Genomic DNA, 6,042 nt, shown 5'->3' with positions numbered 1-6,042 from the left:
AGGACATGAGAGACTGATGAGGAAGATGAAGACCAGGAAAAGTGCAGAGCCTCTTCTCCTCAGTCAGTAGCAACCACCAACCTAGGCTAGCAGTGAAATTATCCCCTTGCCTTACAACTAATTGGAGAGGAGAGGTGGGGGCAGCCACACATAGGTGGTCCTGCAATACCCTCACACGTGTGCATGCCTGCACGCACATGTGTATTCGTTTGCATTCCCTCTGTCCCTTATGCACACAAGCACACCATTTTGCAGGTCAGTATCTCCCTGGAAACTGTGGATTCTCTTCGACACATCTCTGACTTGGTTCAAGGTGGCTGGATCAGAGGGTAAGGGCACTTGCCACCAAGCATGATGACCTAAGTTCGATCCCTAGGTCCAACATGATGGGATGAGAGGCTGACTCCAGAGAGGTGTCCTCTGACCTCCACATGTATGTCGTGTCACACATGTGCCCATATGTACACACACAGGCAGTTAACTAGTTAATTAATTGTAAAATGAATGAATAAATTGTAAATTTAATTAATTAAAAGGGTGGCTCAAGGGCCAGGGGTGGTGGCGCACGCCTTTAATCCCAGCACTTGGGAGGCAGAGGCAGGCAGATTTCTGAGTTCGAGGCCAGCCTGGTCTACAGAGTGAGTTCCAGGACAGCCAGGGCTACACAGAGAAATCCTGTTTCAAAACAAAACAAAACAAAACAAAAGTGTGGCTCAACATCACCAACTGCTCGTGCCTGGTCAGCTCCTCCTAGACTTCCTGCCTCCCCTTCTAAGTGTATGAGGATTTTTCTTTGAATAAATCAACAAGGAAAGATGTCAAGTTCAAAGACCCTCCCCGGCATTGAAATGTCGAAATGATGAGAATAGGATTTGGAACGGAAGGTGGCCTTTGCTTACTTTTAATCTATAGTCCTTGATGACTTCTGTGTTTTTTTCTCTCAAAGAGAAAAAATCAGGCTTTCTTCTTGGTCATTAAAAGAATCTTACATGCTTCTGCTAAGCTGTCCGACTAAGGCAGAAGACCCAGAGCTGAGTCTGAACCTCCGAGATTTCTCTACTGTGGTAACTGGTATTTCCGTCCTGGTGAAGAATCTTAGGACTGGTGAGGCAGCTGGTACACACACAGAAATCCACAGACATTTTTGTATAAAAATGACACGGTGGGGGCTGCAGAGATGGCTGAGTGGTTAAGAGCACTGACTGCTCTTCCAAAGGTCTTGAGTTCAAATCCCAGCAACCACATGGTGGCTCACAACCATCTGTAATGGGATCTGATGCCATCTTCTGATGTATCTGAAGACAGCTGCAGTGTACTTACATGTAATAAATAAATAAATATAATAGATAAACAAATCTTTAAAAAAAAGTGAGATGGTGGGCTGGAGCAGTGGCTGTGTAAAGTACCTCTTCCGAAACCATGGGGACTGGAGTTCACTCCCTGGAACCCATGTGAGAACAGCCTGGTGTGGTGACAAGACTCTGGCATCCTCTTACTGAGGAGGCAAGGACAGGGGGTCCCCTGGAGCTCTCTGGACTTCCAGCCTACCTTCTAGGCTGCCTCTAGGCCAGGGAGAGACCCTATCTTTTAAAAAATTAATAAAGGATTAATAAAAAAAATAATAAAGGATGGATAATGAGTGAGGAATGACACGCGTGCACACCTGCATACGTGTGAACATATGTGCACAGGTGAATGGAATAGTCATCAGCATGCCATTTTCCAATTGGCCCGTCTCTCTCACTCATGTACTGTGGACACTTCTGACCAGCACGGAAGACAGCCGCTGCGTTGACGCTGCACTCTCAGACTCCTGGTTCACGTTCAACTCTACTCTTCCCATCTCTCAGGTGACAGTGACTAGGCTGACGGCTGTGCGGTTAAGAGGGGGGAATCTGAGAATGGAGCCCTGCCCAATGCAGCTGTCATAACTGGGGCTGGCACCTAAGTGCAGAACCCATGCACTGAATCCATGCAGCTCTGGCTGGCCACAGTGCACCTGAGAGGAGCAGGAACACGCCCCCCCTCCCGCCTCCCCTGCCGTCTTTAGAGAAGACCTGAACAGCTGGAGAGTCGGGGTGATGATGGATTGGGAATGTGTGCCTTGGGGAGCTGCCATGTTGACCTCAGAGCAGGAGGCCACACTGGGTGCTGACAGGCTGTGTGTGCCCAGGAAAGATGGCTCTGGAAGCCAGAGCTAGGAGAAGCAGGCTAGAGGGAGGGCCTCTCTCTGCCTGCCTTTGGGGTGACTTCAAGGAGAAGCATGTCATCGGCTTTTTCCTTGGATTTATTTTTACACAGACTCTCTCTGAAAAGGTGTTGGTGGAGCTTTCAACAAAGGACATATGCAAAAAGGTCAAGACGATAGAAAAAGAGAAGCAGGACCAGGGAACAATTCCATCAGAGGCACAGGGCTGCAGCCCAAACCCCACAGGGAAGGACTTCAGCTTATCCCTGCCCCTGGGATGAGCTGGTGAGCCAGATATGACAATCCCCGGGAGGGACTCGGAGCGGAGCATCCAGCTGAGAAGGAATGGCCATTCTGAAAGCCAAACTTCTGGGCGTCTCCAGACCCTTCCCCTCCTGAATCTTCTGGACTTAGGTGACCAGGTCACCTTTCCAAACCTAGGTTGTCCTCACCTGGCAGTAGAGCGCTAAAATAACCAAGTCTACTTGGCACGCTCCTCAGTGCTAGAACATTTGCTTCAGGAGGGGCGGGGAGGGACGCGAGATTCAGGCAGAAAGGAAGGGCTCATCTCGGAGAGCCGGAACTTGCAAGCTTCTCAAGGGCTCTCCCCAGCTTTGGGGAAGCAGCCCACTCTCTCAGGGCCAGCCGGTGCTGAGGGAGATTTTCTTGGACCGTGGAGCTGCCTGTAAGCGGTGCCAAGGGCTCCCAGTTTGGGGGGAGCTTTTGGTGTTGTAGCTGGTTTTCTTTTCTTTTTTTTTTTTCAAGACAGGGTTTCTCTGTGTAGCCCTGGCTGTCCTGGTACTCACTCTGTAGACCAGGCTGGCCTCGAACTCAGAAATCTGCCTGCCTCTGCCTCCCAAGTGCTGGGATTAAAGGTGTGCGCCACCACCACCCGGCGATGTAGCTGTTTTTATATGCCTGCTCTTGTAAGTAACCCTCCATAAAACCCCCACCCCCCCTCCATAAAACCGTTAGTAACCCCAAACAAACAAACGAACAAAAACCTTATTGGCTCACCAAATTGGACTTCAGTACAATTGTGTCTTTGGCTTGTCGTGGATTCCCTTCCTGTGATAGACATGTGTATGCTGCCCCTCACACAACAGTTAACATGAACAAACAGGACTCCACTTCTGAAAAGCGACCTCACCCACCAGGATACTGGTATCGGGAACTGCTGGCCCTCGGGCAAGGTCACCTGGAGGACATTCACACACCACCCAGAGGTGACCCTGGAAAGTATGGTCACTTTAAAAAGGGTGAAAAAGCAAGGACTTAATGAGACCTGCCTGCCTCTTGCCTCTTTAAGTGGGTCTCTCTAGAAATGGTAGCCCCCATGTGGGCCATGTAGGAGACCTGAGACCCCTTCCTTCAGCCCAGTTGATTAGATCACAGGTGGCACATGACATCAGGCAACTAACCAACAGGTTGCTTAACTGTGTGGTGTGGCTGGACATGGCAACAGCAGTCAGGCCCGGCAGCCGATTCTCTAGAGAAACTGAGTCAGTGGATGCCGACTATTGTCACAGGAAGCTGAGATCCTGTTACCTGGTTGGGCTTTGAGGGAGCCGACATGAGTCAGAAGAGGAGCTGTGTGGGCAGGATATGCACAGTGGGGGATAGAGATGAGGAGTCATTCAGGCCACATTAATAACTGCTGCTCTTGTTACAAGTGATGGACTAGCCCCAGCCTCAGGACCAGTACTCATTAGGTCCCTTGATGGTCAGACATTCAGACAGATGTGTTCAGCGCTGTATCCAGTGGAGGAAGGGCCGGTCCAGAGTCCAAGATGGGTGCATTTCCAAATCTTCTGGTGCTTTGGTAGAAATGGTTGGAAAGCCAGGCCCAGCTGGCAGACTCTCTTGTTTGTCACGAGAGACTTGGGTGCATGGTGGTTCAGGACTCCCTATGGAACACCTCAAGACCCCTGAGCTAAAGGAGCTTTGAAAGTCAGATCCAGTTGTACAAATAAATCGCTAAGACCAGATTGGAGGGGATGGGAGTCTGACTCTGTCTCTCTGCAGGAGGTGTAAGGAGGAATTTGTGGCCGTCTTTACCTCAGATCAAGAGCTAGAAGGTTCTACAGCTGGTGGTCTTAGCTCTCAGTTTTAACTTGAACCCAGAATTCCCATCAAGCCCAGGAAATCATCTTTGTCATAACGCAATGCCTGTTGGCATTTGAAAGTCTGTCCCTCTTAGTGTGTGTGTGTGTGTGTGTGTGTGTGTGTGTGTGAGAGAGAGAGAGAGAGAGAGAGAGAGAGAGAGAGAGAGAGAGAGAGAGAGAGAAAGAGAGAGAGAGGGATTTTGAATCTTCTAGCTCCTTTCGAGCTGGTCTACCCGAGCTCTGAGTCTCCGACCAGGTGCATCTACACTGTGTCTATGATGAACACCAATAAAGAGAGTAGTACTCCAGAGAGTAGGGGAGCCCTCAGCTTGTTGCCTTTCGAAGCCTCAGATTCCCCTTGTGAAGCACGGGCCTGGTGACTCAACCCACTTCAGTCTCTGTGAGCATGTAACAAAACAGGATCTTCCTGCCATGTGCCTGCTGTCCCTCCAGCCCCCACCCTGACACCCATCCTGATGTGGCTGTTGCTTCCTGGGTACTCACAGGAGCATGGGTTTCCTTCACCGAGGCCTGTCCTGTGAGCTCAGTGAGCCCACTTCTCCTGAGAACTGAGGAAGAGGCTCAGTAAACTAACTGACTGTGTGAGACCTCGAAGCTCTCAAGTCCTGAAATCTGAGGCAGCTGGAAAAGCTGGTGAGGATCTGGGACAGGTCCAGTGGTACAGAAATATGTTTAGGGGCTGGAGGGATGGCTCAGCTGTCAGGAGCTTTAGCTGCTCTTCCAGAGGACCCACGTTCAATTCCCAGCACCCATAGGGCAGCTCACAACTGTCTGTAACTCTTGACCTAGGGGATCCAACACACATACATACATGCAGGCAAAGGTAAAAAATTTTAAAAGTGTTTTAAATTATGTGTCTGTGTGTTTATGTGTGGGGTTGTGTACATGTGAGCACAGGGGTCTGCAGAGTCTAGAAGAGGGTGTCAGATCCCCTGGAGCTGGAGTGACAGGTGGTTATCAGCCATCGAATGTTCCAGAACCTAACATGGGTCTTGGACAAGAACCATTCAAGGACTTGATAAATAAAACTATTTATTTATTTTTAATCTTTTATATTATGACAATGTCTCACTACATTGTCCAGGTTGGCCATGAACTCACTCTGCTGTATGTAGCCCAGGCTGGCCTCAAACTCAAGATCCTCCTGCCTCAGCTTCCCATGTTCTGGGATTATTATTATTATTTGTTGTTTTGTTTTGTATTTCGAGACAGGGTTTCTCTGTGTAGCCCTGGCTGTCCTGGAACTCACTATGTAGACCAGGCTGGCCTCAAACTCAGAAATCTGCCTGCCTCTGCCTCCCAAGTGCTGGGATTAAAGGTGTGCGCCACCATTGCCCAGCTGTTCTGGGATTATAAGCATATATCGCACTCAGCTAAATGTCTCCTTTAAAAAGAAACATCTTCCCCGAAGCCCTGAGCCCAAATTCTCTTTGACAGCCGTCTGTTTTCATGATATGCTTCTTGGTATGGGTCTTAGTTTCACGTTTATCTCTCCAACTAGATAGGAGATCCCATGCATGACAGCAGGCATTTGGCTGGTATCTGTGTGAATGAGAACAGGGGTTCACTGTGGACAGACAGGACACAAGTGTCCTCTGTCCAGGCCGCAGTGACCGGTGGCAGAGAAGTAAGGCTGCCCAGCCCAGCCCTGCCCAGCCCAGGCCAGCTCTGCCCAGGCCAGCTCTGCCTAGCCCAGCCTAACCCAGCCCAGCCCAGCCCAGCCCAGCC

Source organism: Mastomys coucha, unplaced genomic scaffold, assembly GCF_008632895.1.
Source record: "Mastomys coucha isolate ucsf_1 unplaced genomic scaffold, UCSF_Mcou_1 pScaffold3, whole genome shotgun sequence".
NCBI classification, from domain to species: domain Eukaryota; kingdom Metazoa; phylum Chordata; class Mammalia; order Rodentia; family Muridae; genus Mastomys; species Mastomys coucha.
Note: the sequence above shows the minus strand (reverse complement) of the source record.